Source organism: Neoarius graeffei, chromosome 4, assembly GCF_027579695.1.
Source record: "Neoarius graeffei isolate fNeoGra1 chromosome 4, fNeoGra1.pri, whole genome shotgun sequence".
Lineage (NCBI taxonomy): Eukaryota > Metazoa > Chordata > Actinopteri > Siluriformes > Ariidae > Neoarius > Neoarius graeffei.
The window spans coordinates 38,220,597-38,234,698 of record NC_083572.1 but is presented as its reverse complement, the minus strand read 5'-3'; the positions used below and the strand labels follow the sequence as shown (position 1 = coordinate 38,234,698).

General features: G+C 47.9%; 13 non-coding genes across 13 annotated transcripts; all 13 read left to right on the top strand.

Moving 5' to 3' along the window:
• Positions 1–603: 603 nt before the first annotated feature.
• On the top strand, positions 604–676 carry trnam-cau (transfer RNA methionine (anticodon CAU)). The gene has a single exon. It is a non-coding gene; the product is annotated as a tRNA-Met (tRNA).
• Positions 677–1,867: 1,191 nt separating this feature from the next.
• On the top strand, positions 1,868–1,939 carry trnac-gca (transfer RNA cysteine (anticodon GCA)). The gene has a single exon. It is a non-coding gene; the product is annotated as a tRNA-Cys (tRNA).
• Positions 1,940–2,779: 840 nt separating this feature from the next.
• trnam-cau (transfer RNA methionine (anticodon CAU)) lies at positions 2,780–2,852 on the top strand. Its single transcript has one exon. It is a non-coding gene; the product is annotated as a tRNA-Met (tRNA).
• A 1,195-nt stretch (positions 2,853–4,047) lies between these two features.
• trnac-gca (transfer RNA cysteine (anticodon GCA)) lies at positions 4,048–4,119 on the top strand. The gene has a single exon. It is a non-coding gene; the product is annotated as a tRNA-Cys (tRNA).
• An 840-nt stretch (positions 4,120–4,959) lies between these two features.
• On the top strand, positions 4,960–5,032 carry trnam-cau (transfer RNA methionine (anticodon CAU)). The gene has a single exon. It is a non-coding gene; the product is annotated as a tRNA-Met (tRNA).
• Positions 5,033–6,223: 1,191 nt separating this feature from the next.
• trnac-gca (transfer RNA cysteine (anticodon GCA)) lies at positions 6,224–6,295 on the top strand. Its single transcript has one exon. It is a non-coding gene; the product is annotated as a tRNA-Cys (tRNA).
• Positions 6,296–7,151: 856 nt separating this feature from the next.
• On the top strand, positions 7,152–7,224 carry trnam-cau (transfer RNA methionine (anticodon CAU)). The gene has a single exon. It is a non-coding gene; the product is annotated as a tRNA-Met (tRNA).
• Positions 7,225–8,415: 1,191 nt separating this feature from the next.
• On the top strand, positions 8,416–8,487 carry trnac-gca (transfer RNA cysteine (anticodon GCA)). The gene has a single exon. It is a non-coding gene; the product is annotated as a tRNA-Cys (tRNA).
• An 840-nt stretch (positions 8,488–9,327) lies between these two features.
• Positions 9,328–9,400, top strand: trnam-cau (transfer RNA methionine (anticodon CAU)). The gene has a single exon. It is a non-coding gene; the product is annotated as a tRNA-Met (tRNA).
• A 1,191-nt stretch (positions 9,401–10,591) lies between these two features.
• On the top strand, positions 10,592–10,663 carry trnac-gca (transfer RNA cysteine (anticodon GCA)). The gene has a single exon. It is a non-coding gene; the product is annotated as a tRNA-Cys (tRNA).
• An 856-nt stretch (positions 10,664–11,519) lies between these two features.
• trnam-cau (transfer RNA methionine (anticodon CAU)) lies at positions 11,520–11,592 on the top strand. Its single transcript has one exon. It is a non-coding gene; the product is annotated as a tRNA-Met (tRNA).
• A 1,191-nt stretch (positions 11,593–12,783) lies between these two features.
• On the top strand, positions 12,784–12,855 carry trnac-gca (transfer RNA cysteine (anticodon GCA)). Its single transcript has one exon. It is a non-coding gene; the product is annotated as a tRNA-Cys (tRNA).
• Positions 12,856–13,712: 857 nt separating this feature from the next.
• Positions 13,713–13,785, top strand: trnam-cau (transfer RNA methionine (anticodon CAU)). The gene has a single exon. It is a non-coding gene; the product is annotated as a tRNA-Met (tRNA).
• The last annotated feature ends 317 nt before the right edge of the window (positions 13,786–14,102 follow it).

The following is a 14,102-nucleotide window of genomic DNA, read 5'->3' as shown; positions in this document are numbered from 1 at the left end:
GACTGGGAAGAACACTGAAGTCATTGTCCTGTTCATGAAACCAGCTGGAGATGACTTTCGCCTTGTGACATGGCGATTTCGCAATTAGGAGACGGGCTGGTCGTGGCCACGAAGGGGTGCACGTGGTCGGCAACAGTACGCTAATAGGCTGGGGCATTCCAGCGATGGATGCTTGATTGGTGTGAATGGGCCCAAAATGTGCCGAGATAACATTTACACCACACCGTTGCACCAGCTTGTGCTGTTGACGCAAAGCAGGTAGGGTCGTTCCAAGGATTCATGCCGTCCGTGCCAAATTCAGACCTCACGGTCCACGTGTCTCGGAATAAATCGATTTTGATCAGAGCGGGCTACGTTTCGGCAGTCTTCCCCTGTCCAGTTTTTGTGACGCTAAGCCCGTTTCAACCTCGGGCTCGTGTTCTTGGCTGTTTACGTAATTGCAATAATGATGGTGACATTGCCTTGTGACACGCTTGATGTGCAGGGGCACTCAATTCTATTTCAATTGAAAGTCAAGAAACATGGGTCGGACAGCACAACCTCTTGACCAAGTGTGCATTTTCTAGTCGACGGGGAGAATCACGGAACGGCACCTGGCTCTCGGCCTCGTTAGCGCAGTAGGGAGCGTGTCAGTCTCATAATCTGAAGGTCGTGAGTCCGATCCTCACACGAGGCAGCAGAGCTTTTGAGGAAGGAGCGACTATTGGACGAGGAGACTTGGCTTGGTGAAAATACATACAAAGGTCACGAAAACGTGAAGTTCATTTTTGCTTTAAAAGTCAAGAACAATGGGTAGACCTGCGCTATCTGTTCAGTGCAAGTAATCTGACACCAATTTATCTCTTGAGCCTAATGCCTATGTCGATTTAAAGTGCCTGGCAGATTGTGTCGCTCAATCAGAAGTGAACCGCTGAGTGGCAGGAAGTTTGTTTTCCGCCCTGTCTCAGACAGAAAGATAGATTCACTTTATTGATCCCAAGCTGGGAGATTGTTTTGTTACAGCAGCACTTTATCAGACATGCAAAAAGAAAAACACATACTGTGCAACATGTAATAGAATTTAAAAAATCCAAAGAACAAGCCGGCTTTTCGACGTACACATACAACATGTAACAATAAAAAAGTATCAATTTTTTATCGGATATATGCTTTGTACAGGTGAATGTGCATTAATCGTGCTAAGAACATGAATTGTAATGAATGCAAATAAGAAAACTGGGCAAAAGTGGCAGGACTGAATAGAAGAGAAACAAACCAACCAACAAGCTAATAAATAAATAAATAAATAAATGCTGATTTCGTCCCCCAAATCCTTCAGAATTTTCAGCGTCGCTTTCAAACTCAGAATGCCTCGTTTTTCCACGTGTCAAAGATTTACTGTTGGATTCTACTGTGACATCTTGCTGGACTTCGCCATTAGGAGACGGGGTGGTCGTGGCCACGAAGGGAAGCACGTGGTGGGCACCAATCCGCTAATAGGCGGGGGCATTCCCGCGATGCTTGATTGGTGTTAATGGGCCCAAAATGTGCCGAGAAAACATTTACACCACACCAGCTTGTACTGTTGACGCAAAGCAGGTAGGCTCGGTCCAAGGATTCATGCCGTCCGTGTCAAATTCAGACCGCACCGTCCATGTGTCTCGGAATAAATCGATTTTGATCAGAGCAGGCTACGTTTCAGCAGTATTCCCCTGTCCACTTTGATGCAAATCGAGAGGTCAAGGGTTAAGTCCGTTTGCCCCCTGTCTGGCTCATGCCTGCGTTAAGTTCCCGTGAACTGCGGCGCGCCGATCGTTGGTTTGAAGAGCTTGGCAACGATCGCGCCCTGCGACAATACGCCAGACATCGGAAAAGGCTGAGCTGTCTTGGGGGTGTAGCTCAGTGGTAGAGCATTTGACTGCAGATCAAGAGGTCCCCGGTTCAAATCCGAGCACCCCCTGCCTCAGTCGGTTCAGAGTGGTTTTAAGTGCTTTCCACTCTCAACCGTTCTTATGGTCAAGATGCTGGAGGAGCTTGTGCGTTCCTTCCCTGGCACCGCAAAGTGTGGCTTTTGCTGCCAAAATGACGGCACGATCCACAAATCGTTGGCATGGTTTGGTCACGCGTTTTCAGTGTCGCTTTCCTGCTGTGAATGCCCTGTTTTTCCACGCGTCGAAGATTTCCTTTCGGATCTGGTGACTGGGAAGAACACTGAAGTCATTGTCCTGTTCATGAAACCAGCTGGAGATGACTTTCGCCTTGTGACATGGCGATTTCGCAATTAGGAGACGGGCTGGTCGTGGCCACGAAGGGGTGCACGTGGTCGGCAACAGTACGCTAATAGGCTGGGGCATTCCAGCGATGGATGCTTGATTGGTGTGAATGGGCCCAAAATGTGCCGAGATAACATTTACACCACACCGTTGCACCAGCTTGTGCTGTTGACGCAAAGCAGGTAGGGTCGTTCCAAGGATTCATGCCGTCCGTGCCAAATTCAGACCTCACGGTCCACGTGTCTCGGAATAAATCGATTTTGATCAGAGGGGGCTACGTTTCGGCAGTCTTCCCCTGTCCAGTTTTTGTGACGCTAAGCCCGTTTCAACCTCGGGCTCGTGTTCTTGGCTGTTTACGTAATTGCAATAATGATGGTGACATTGCCTTGTGACACGCTTGATGTGCAGGGGCACTCAATTCTATTTCAATTGAAAGTCAAGAAACATGGGTCGGACAGCACAACCTCTTGACCAAGTGCGCATTTTCTAGTCGACGGGGAGAATCACGGAACGGCACCTGGCTCTCGGCCTCGTTAGCGCAGTAGGGAGCGTGTCAGTCTCATAATCTGAAGGTCGTGAGTTCGATCCTCACACGAGGCAGCAGAGCTTTTGAAGAAGGAGCGACTATTGGACGAGGAGACTTGGCTTGGTGAAAATACATACAAAGGTCACGAAAACGTGAAGTTCATTTTTGCTTTAAAAGTCAAGAACAATGGGTAGACCTGCGCTATCTGTTCAGTGCAAGTAATCTGACACCAATTTATCTCTTGAGCCTAATGCCTATGTCGATTTAAAGTGCCTGGCAGATTGTGTCGCTCAATCAGAAGTGAACTGCTGAGTGGCAGGAAGTTTGTTTTCCGCCCTGTCTCAGACAGAAAGATAGATTCACTTTATTGATCCCAAGCTGGGAGATTGTTTTGTTACAGCAGCACTTTATCAGACATGCAAAAAGAAAAACACATACTGTGCAACATGTAATAGAATTTAAAAAATCCAAAGAACAAGCCGACTTTTCGACGTACACATACAACATGTAACAATAAAAAAGTATCTATTTTTTATCGGATATATGCTTTGTACAGGTGAATGTGCATTAATCGTGCTAAGAACATGAATTGTAATGAATGCAAATAAGAAAACTGGGCAAAAGTGGCAGGACTGAATAGAAGAGAAACAAACCAACCAACAAGCTAATAAATAAATAAATAAATAAATAAATGCTGATTTCGTCCCCCAAATCCTTCAGAATTTTCAGCGTCGCTTTCAAGCTCAGAATGCCTCGTTTTTCCACGTGTCAAAGATTTACTGTTGGATTCTATTGTGACATCTTGCTGGACTTCGCCATTAGGAGACGGGGTGGTCGTGGCCACGAAGGGAAGCACGTGGTGGGCACCAATCCGCTAATAGGCGGGGGCATTCCCGCGATGCTTGATTGGTGTTAATGGGCCCAAAATTTGCCGAGAAAACATTTACACCACACCAGCTTGTACTGTTGACGCAAAGCAGGTAGGCTCGGTCCAAGGATTCATGCCGTCCGTGTCAAATTCAGACCGCACCGTCCATGTGTCTCGGAATAAATCGATTTTGATCAGAGCAGGCTACGTTTCAGCAGTATTCCCCTGTCCACTTTGATGCAAATCGAGAGGTCAAGGGTTAAGTCCGTTTGCCCCCTGTCTGGCTCATGCCTGCGTTAAGTTCCCGTGAACTGCGGCGCGCCGATCGTTGGTTTGAAGAGCTTGGCAACGATCGCGCCCTGCGACAATACGCCAGACATCGGAAAAGGCTGAGCTGTCTTGGGGGTGTAGCTCAGTGGTAGAGCATTTGACTGCAGATCAAGAGGTCCCCGGTTCAAATCCGAGCACCCCCTGCCTCAGTCGGTTCAGAGTGGTTTTAAGTGCTTTCCACTCTCAACCGTTCTTATGGTCAAGATGCTGGAGGAGCTTGTGCGTTCCTTCCCTGGCACCGCAAAGTGTGGGTTTTGCTGCCAAAATGACGGCACGATCCACAAATCGTTGGCATGGTTTGGTCACGCGTTTTCAGTGTCGCTTTCCTGCTGTGAATGCCCTGTTTTTCCACGCGTCGAAGATTTCCTTTCGGATCTGGTGACTGGGAAGAACACTGAAGTCATTGTCCTGTTCATGAAACCAGCTGGAGATGACTTTCGCCTTGTGACATGGCGATTTCGCAATTAGGAGACGGGCTGGTCGTGGCCACGAAGGGGTGCACGTGGTCGGCAACAGTACGCTAATAGGCTGGGGCATTCCAGCGATGGATGCTTGATTGGTGTGAATGGGCCCAAAATGTGTCGAGATAACATTTACACCACACCGTTGCACCAGCTTGTGCTGTTGACGCAAAGCAGGTAGGGTCGTTCCAAGGATTCATGCCGTCCGTGCCAAATTCAGACCTCACGGTCCACGTGTCTCGGAATAAATCGATTTTGATCAGAGGGGGCTACGTTTCGGCAGTCTTCCCCTGTCCAGTTTTTGTGACGCTAAGCCCGTTTCAACCTCGGGCTCGTGTTCTTGGCTGTTTACGTAATTGCAATAATGATGGTGACATTGCCTTGTGACACGCTTGATGTGCAGGGGCACTCAATTCTATTTCAATTGAAAGTCAAGAAACATGGGTCGGACAGCACAACCTCTTGACCAAGTGCGCATTTTCTAGTCGACGGGGAGAATCACGGAACGGCACCTGGCTCTCGGCCTCGTTAGCGCAGTAGGGAGCGTGTCAGTCTCATAATCTGAAGGTCGTGAGTTCGATCCTCACACAAGGCAGCAGAGCTTTTGAAGAAGGAGCGACTATTGGACGAGGAGACTTGGCTTGGTGAAAATACATACAAAGGTCACGAAAACGTGAAGTTCATTTTTGCTTTAAAAGTCAAGAACAATGGGTAGACCTGCGCTATCTGTTCAGTGCAAGTAATCTGACACCAATTTATCTCTTGAGCCTAATGCCTATGTCGATTTAAAGTGCCTGGCAGATTGTGTCGCTCAATCAGAAGTGAACTGCTGAGTGGCAGGAAGTTTGTTTTCCGCCCTGTCTCAGACAGAAAGATAGATTCACTTTATTGATCCCAAGCTGGGAGATTGTTTTGTTACAGCAGCACTTTATCAGACATGCAAAAAGAAAAACACATACTGTGCAACATGTAATAGAATTTAAAAAATCCAAAGAACAAGCCGACTTTTCGACGTACACATACAACATGTAACAATAAAAAAGTATCTATTTTTTATCGGATATATGCTTTGTACAGGTGAATGTGCATTAATCGTGCTAAGAACATGAATTGTAATGAATGCAAATAAGAAAACTGGGCAAAAGTGGCAGGACTGAATAGAAGAGAAACAAACCAACCAACAAGCTAATAAATAAATAAATAAATAAATGCTGATTTCGTCCCCCAAATCCTTCAGAATTTTCAGCGTCGCTTTCAAGCTCAGAATGCCTCGTTTTTCCACGTGTCAAAGATTTACTGTTGGATTCTATTGTGACATCTTGCTGGACTTCGCCATTAGGAGACGGGGTGGTCGTGGCCACGAAGGGAAGCACGTGGTGGGCACCAATCCGCTAATAGGCGGGGGCATTCCCGCGATGCTTGATTGGTGTTAATGGGCCCAAAATGTGCCGAGAAAACATTTACACCACACCAGCTTGTACTGTTGACGCAAAGCAGGTAGGCTCGGTCCAAGGATTCATGCCGTCCGTGTCAAATTCAGACCGCACCGTCCATGTGTCTCGGAATAAATCGATTTTGATCAGAGCAGGCTACGTTTCAGCAGTATTCCCCTGTCCACTTTGATGCAAATCGAGAGGTCAAGGGTTAAGTCCGTTTGCCCCCTGTCTGGCTCATGCCTGCGTTAAGTTCCCGTGAACTGCGGCGCGCCGATCGTTGGTTTGAAGAGCTTGGCAACGATCGCGCCCTGCGACAATACGCCAGTCATCGGAAAAGGCTGAGCTGTCTTGGGGGTGTAGCTCAGTGGTAGAGCATTTGACTGCAGATCAAGAGGTCCCCGGTTCAAATCCGAGCACCCCCTGCCTCAGTCGGTTCAGAGTGGTTTTAAGTGCTTTCCACTCTCAACCGTTCTTATGGTCAAGATGCTGGAGGAGCTTGTGCGTTCCTTCCCTGGCACCGCAAAGTGTGGGTTTTGCTGCCAAAATGACGGCACGATCCACAAATCGTTGGCATGGTTTGGTCACGCGTTTTCAGTGTCGCTTTCCTGCTGTGAATGCCCTGTTTTTCCACGCGTCGAAGATTTCCTTTCGGATCTGGTGACTGGGAAGAACACTGAAGTCATTGTCCTGTTCATGAAACCAGCTGGAGATGACTTTCGCCTTGTGACATGGCGCGTTAGTTCGTGCCGGATTTCGCAATTAGGAGACGGGCTGGTCGTGGCCACGACGGGGTGCACGTGGTCGGCAACAGTACGCTAATAGGCTGGGGCATTCCAGCGATGGATGCTTGATTGGTGTGAATGGGCCCAAAATGTGCCGAGATAACATTTACACCACACCGTTGCACCAGCTTGTGCTGTTGACGCAAAGCAGGTAGGGTCGTTCCAAGGATTCATGCCGTCCGTGCCAAATTCAGACCTCACGGTCCACGTGTCTCGGAATAAATCGATTTTGATCAGAGCGGGCTACGTTTCGGCAGTCTTCCCCTGTCCAGTTTTTGTGACGCTAAGCCCGTTTCAACCTCGGGCTCGTGTTCTTGGCTGTTTACGTAATTGCAATAATGATGGTGACATTGCCTTGTGACACGCTTGATGTGCAGGGGCACTCAATTCTATTTCAATTGAAAGTCAAGAAACATGGGTCGGACAGCACAACCTCTTGACCAAGTGCGCATTTTCTAGTCGACGGGGAGAATCACGGAACGGCACCTGGCTCTCGGCCTCGTTAGCGCAGTAGGGAGCGTGTCAGTCTCATAATCTGAAGGTCGTGAGTCCGATCCTCACACGAGGCAGCAGAGCTTTTGAGGAAGGAGCGACTATTGGACGAGGAGACTTGGCTTGGTGAAAATACATACAAAGGTCACGAAAACGTGAAGTTCATTTTTGCTTTAAAAGTCAAGAACAATGGGTAGACCTGCGCTATCTGTTCAGTGCAAGTAATCTGACACCAATTTATCTCTTGAGCCTAATGCCTATGTCGATTTAAAGTGCCTGGCAGATTGTGTCGCTCAATCAGAAGTGAACCGCTGAGTGGCAGGAAGTTTGTTTTCCGCCCTGTCTCAGACAGAAAGATAGATTCACTTTATTGATCCGAAGCTGGGAGATTGTTTTGTTACAGCAGCACTTTATCAGACATGCAAAAAGAAAAACACATACTGTGCAACATGTAATAGAATTTAAAAAATCCAAAGAACAAGCCGGCTTTTCGACGTACACATACAACATGTAACAATAAAAAAGTATCTATTTTTTATCGGATATATGCTTTGTACAGGTGAATGTGCATTAATCGTGCTAAGAACATGAATTGTAATGAATGCAAATAAGAAAACTGGGCAAAAGTGGCAGGACTGAATAGAAGAGAAACAAACCAACCAACAAGCAAATAAATAAATAAATAAATAAATGCTGATTTCGTCCCCCAAATCCTTCAGAATTTTCAGCGTCGCTTTCAAGCTCAGAATGCCTCGTTTTTCCACGTGTCAAAGATTTACTGTTGGATTCTATTGTGACATCTTGCTGGACTTCGCCATTACGAGACGGGGTGGTCGTGGCCACGAAGGGAAGCACGTGGTGGGCACCAATCCGCTAATAGGCGGGGGCATTCCAGCGATGCTTGATTGGTGTTAATGGGCCCAAAATGTGCCGAGAAAACATTTACACCACACCAGCTTGTACTGTTGACGCAAAGCAGGTAGGCTCGGTCCAAGGATTCATGCGTTCCGTGTCAAATTCAGACCGCACCGTCCATGTGTCTCGGAATAAATCGATTTTGATCAGAGCAGGCTACGTTTCAGCAGTATTCCCCTGTCCACTTTGATGCAAATCGAGAGGTCAAGGGTTAAGTCCGTTTGCCCCCTGTCTGGCTCATGCCTGCGTTAAGTTCCCGTGAACTGCGGCGCGCCGATCGTTGGTTTGAAGAGCTTGGCAACGATCGCGCCCTGCGACAATACGCCAGACATCGGAAAAGGCTGAGCTGTCTTGGGGGTGTAGCTCAGTGGTAGAGCATTTGACTGCAGATCAAGAGGTCCCCGGTTCAAATCCGAGCACCCCCTGCCTCAGTCGGTTCAGAGTGGTTTTAAGTGCTTTCCACTCTCAACCGTTCTTATGGTCAAGATGCTGGAGGAGCTTGTGCGTTCCTTCCCTGGCACCGCAAAGTGTGGGTTTTGCTGCCAAAATGACGGCACGATCCACAAATCGTTGGCATGGTTTGGTCACGCGTTTTCAGTGTCGCTTTCCTGCTGTGAATGCCCTGTTTTTCCACGCGTCGAAGATTTCCTTTCGGATCTGGTGACTGGGAAGAACACTGAAGTCATTGTCCTGTTCATGAAACCACCTGGAGATGACTTTCGCCTTGTGACATGGCGATTTCGCAATTAGGAGACGGGCTGGTCGTGGCCACGAAGGGGTGCACGTGGTCGGCAACAGTACGCTAATAGGCTGGGGCATTCCAGCGATGGATGCTTGATTGGTGTGAATGGGCCCAAAATGTGTCGAGATAACATTTACACCACACCGTTGCACCAGCTTGTGCTGTTGACGCAAAGCAGGTAGGGTCGTTCCAAGGATTCATGCCGTCCGTGCCAAATTCAGACCTCACGGTCCACGTGTCTCGGAATAAATCGATTTTGATCAGAGGGGGCTACGTTTCAGCAGTCTTCCCCTGTCCAGTTTTTGTGACGCTAAGCCCGTTTCAACCTCGGGCTCGTGTTCTTGGCTGTTTACGTAATTGCAATAATGATGGTGACATTGCCTTGTGACACGCTTGATGTGCAGGGGCACTCAATTCTATTTCAATTGAAAGTCAAGAAACATGGGTCGGACAGCACAACCTCTTGACCAAGTGCGCATTTTCTAGTCGACGGGGAGAATCACGGAACGGCACCTGGCTCTCGGCCTCGTTAGCGCAGTAGGGAGCGTGTCAGTCTCATAATCTGAAGGTCGTGAGTTCGATCCTCACACGAGGCAGCAGAGCTTTTGAGGAAGGAGCGACTATTGGACGAGGAGACTTGGCTTGGTGAAAATACATACAAAGGTCACGAAAACGTGAAGTTCATTTTTGCTTTAAAAGTCAAGAACAATGGGTAGACCTGCGCTATCTGTTCAGTGCAAGTAATCTGACACCAATTTATCTCTTGAGCCTAATGCCTATGTCGATTTAAAGTGCCTGGCAGATTGTGTCGCTCAATCAGAAGTGAACTGCTGAGTGGCAGGAAGTTTGTTTTCCGCCCTGTCTCAGACAGAAAGATATATTCACTTTATTGATCCCAAGCTGGGAGATTGTTTTGTTACAGCAGCACTTTATCAGACATGCAAAAAGAAAAACACATACTGTGCAACATGTAATAGAATTTAAAAAATCCAAAGAACAAGCCGGCTTTTCGACGTACACATACAACATGTAACAATAAAAAAGTATCTATTTTTTATCGGATATATGCTTTGTACAGGTGAATGTGCATTAATCGTGCTAAGAACATGAATTGTAATGAATGCAAATAAGAAAACTGGGCAAAAGTGGCAGGACTGAATAGAAGAGAAACAAACCAACCAACAAGCTAATAAATAAATAAATAAATAAATGCTGATTTCGTCCCCCAAATCCTTCAGAATTTTCAGCGTCGCTTTCAAGCTCAGAATGCCTCGTTTTTCCACGTGTCAAAGATTTACTGTTGGATTCTATTGTGACATCTTGCTGGACTTCGCCATTAGGAGACGGGGTGGTCGTGGCCACGAAGGGAAGCACGTGGTGGGCACCAATCCGCTAATAGGCGGGGGCATTCCAGCGATGCTTGATTGGTGTTAATGGGCCCAAAATGTGCCGAGAAAACATTTACACCACACCAGCTTGTACTGTTGACGCAAAGCAGGTAGGCTCGGTCCAAGGATTCATGCCGTCCGTGTCAAATTCAGACCGCACCGTCCATGTGTCTCGGAATAAATCGATTTTGATCAGAGCAGGCTACGTTTCAGCAGTATTCCCCTGTCCACTTTGATGCAAATCGAGAGGTCAAGGGTTAAGTCCGTTTGCCCCCTGTCTGGCTCATGCCTGCGTTAAGTTCCCGTGAACTGCGGCGCGCCGATCGTTGGTTTGAAGAGCTTGGCAACGATCGCGCCCTGCGACAATACGCCAGACATCGGAAAAGGCTGAGCTGTCTTGGGGGTGTAGCTCAGTGGTAGAGCATTTGACTGCAGATCAAGAGGTCCCCGGTTCAAATCCGAGCACCCCCTGCCTCAGTCGGTTCAGAGTGGTTTTAAGTGCTTTCCACTCTCAACCGTTCTTATGGTCAAGATGCTGGAGGAGCTTGTGCGTTCCTTCCCTGGCACCGCAAAGTGTGGGTTTTGCTGCCAAAATGACGGCACGATCCACAAATCGTTGGCAAGGTTTGGTCACGCGTTTTCAGTGTCGCTTTCCTGCTGTGAATGCCCTGTTTTTCCACGCGTCGAAGATTTCCTTTCGGATCTGGTGACTGGGAAGAACACTGAAGTCATTGTCCTGTTCATGAAACCAGCTGGAGATGACTTTCGCCTTGTGACATGGCGCGTTAGTTCGTGCCGGATTTCGCAATTAGGAGACGGGCTGGTCGTGGCCACGAAGGGGTGCACGTGGTCGGCAACAGCACGCTAATAGGCTGGGGCATTCCAGCGATGGATGCTTGATTGGTGTGAATGGGCCCAAAATGTGCCGAGATAACATTTACACCACACCGTTGCACCAGCTTGTGCTGTTGACGCAAAGCAGGTAGGGTCGTTCCAAGGATTCATGCCGTCCGTGCCAAATTCAGACCTTACGGTCCACGTGTCTCGGAATAAATCGATTTTGATCAGAGCGGGCTACGTTTCGGCAGTCTTCCCCTGTCCAGTTTTTGTGACGCTAAGCCCGTTTCAACCTCGGGCTCGTGTTCTTGGCTGTTTACGTAATTGCAATAATGATGGTGACATTGCCTTGTGACACGCTTGATGTGCAGGGGCACTCAATTCTATTTCAATTGAAAGTCAAGAAACATGGGTCGGACAGCACAACCTCTTGACCAAGTGCGCATTTTCTAGTCGACGGGGAGAATCACGGAACGGCACCTGGCTCTCGGCCTCGTTAGCGCAGTAGGGAGTGTGTCAGTCTCATAATCTGAAGGTAGTGAGTTCGATCCTCACACGAGGCAGCAGAGCTTTTGAGGAAGGAGCGACTATTGGACCAGGAGACTTGGCTTGGTGAAAATACATACAAAGGTCACGAAAACGTGAAGTTCATTTTTGCTTTAAAAGTCAAGAACAATGGGTAGACCTGCGCTATCTGTTCAGTGCAAGTAATCTGACACCAATTTATCTCTTGAGCCTAATGCCTATGTCGATTTAAAGTGCCTGGCAGATTGTGTCGCTCAATCAGAAGTGAACTGCTGAGTGGCAGGAAGTTTGTTTTCCGCCCTGTCTCAGACAGAAAGATAGATTCACTTTATTGATCCCAAGCTGGGAGATTGTTTTGTTACAGCAGCACTTTATCAGACATGCAAAAAGAAAAACACATACTGTGCAACATGTAATAGAATTTAAAAAATCCAAAGAACAAGCCGGCTTTTCGACGTACACATACAACATGTAACAATAAAAAAGTATCTATTTTTTATCGGATATATGCTTTGTACAGGTGAATGTGCATTAATCGTGCTAAGAACATGAATTGTAATGAATGCAAATAAGAAAACTGGGCAAAAGTGGCAGGACTGAATAGAAGAGAAACAAACCAACCAACAAGCTAATAAATAAATAAATAAATAAATGCTGATTTCGTCCCCCAAATCCTTCAGAATTTTCAGCGTCGCTTTCAAGCTCAGAATGCCTCGTTTTTCCACGTGTCAAAGATTTACTGTTGGATTCTATTGTGACATCTTGCTGGACTTCGCCATTAGGAGACGGGGTGGTCGTGGCCACGAAGGGAAGCACGTGGTGGGCAACAATCCGCTAATAGGCGGGGGCATTCCAGCGATGCTTGATTGGTGTTAATGGGCCCAAAATGTGCCGAGAAAACATTTACACCACACCAGCTTGTACTGTTGACGCAAAGCAGGTAGGCTCGGTCCAAGGATTCATGCCGTCCGTGTCAAATTCAGACCGCACCGTCCATGTGTCTCGGAATAAATCGATTTTGATCAGAGCAGGCTACGTTTCAGCAGTATTCCCCTGTCCACTTTGATGCAAATCGAGAGGTCAAGGGTTAAGTCCGTTTGCCCCCTGTCTGGCTCATGCCTGCGCTAAGTTCCCGTGAACTGCGGCGCGCCGATCGTTGGTTTGAAGAGCTTGGCAACGATCGCGCCCTGCGACAATACGCCAGACATCGGAGAAGGCTGAGCTGTCTTGGGGGTGTAGCTCAGTGGTAGAGCATTTGACTGCAGATCAAGAGGTCCCTGGTTCAAATCCGAGCACCCCCTGCCTCAGTCGGTTCAGAGTGGTTTTAAGTGCTTTCCACTCTCAACCGTTCATATGGTCAAGATGCCGGAAGGAGCTTGTGCGTTCCTTCCCTGGCACCGCAAAGTGTGGCTTTTGCTGCCAAAATGACGGCACGATCCACAAATCGTTGGCATGGTTTGGTCGCGCGTTTTCAGTGTCGCTTTCCTGCTGTGAATGCCCTGTTTTTCCACGCGTCGAAGATTTCCTTTCGGATCTGGTGACTGGGAAGAACACTGAAGTCATTGTCCTGTTCATGAAACCAGCTGGAGATGACTTTCGCCTTGTGACATGGCGCGTTAGTTCGTGCCGGATTTCGCAATTAGGAGACGGGCTGGTCGTGGCCACGAAGGGGTGCACGTGGTCGGCAACAGTACGCTAATAGGCTGGGGCATTCCAGCGATGGATGCTTGATTGGTGTGAATGGGCCCAAAATGTGCCGAGATAACATTTACACCACACCGTTGCACCAGCTTGTGCTGTTGACGCAAAGCAGGTAGGGTCGTTCCAAGGATTCTTGCCGTCCGTGCCAAATTCAGACCTCACAGTCCACGTGTCTCGGAATAAATCGATTTTGATCAGAGCGGGCTACGTTTCGGCAGTCTTCCCCTGTCCAGTTTTTGTGACGCTAAGCCCGTTTCAACCTCGGGCTCGTGTTCTTGGCTGTTTACGTAATTGCAATAATGATGGTGACATTGCCTTGTGACACGCTTGATGTGCAGGGGCACTCAATTCTATTTCAATTGAAAGTCAAGAAACATGGGTCGGACAGCACAACCTCTTGACCAAGTGCGCATTTTCTAGTCGACGGGGAGAATCACGGAACGGCACCTGGCTCTCGGCCTCGTTAGCGCAGTAGGGAGCGTGTCAGTCTCATAATCTGAAGGTCGTGAGTTCGATCCTCACACGAGGCAGCAGAGCTTTTGAGGAAGGAGCGACTATTGGACGAGGAGACTTGGCTTGGTGAAAATACATACAAAGGTCACGAAAACGTGAAGTTCATTTTTGCTTTAAAAGTCAAGAACAATGGGTACACCTGCGCTATCTGTTCAGTGCAAGTAATCTGACACCAATTTATCTCTTGAGCCTAATGCCTATGTCGATTTAAAGTGCCTGGCAGATTGTGTCGCTCAATCAGAAGTGAACCGCTGAGTGGCAGGAAGTTTGTTTTCCGCCCTGTCTCAGACAGAAAGATAGATTCACTTTATTGATCCCAAGCTGGGAGATTGTT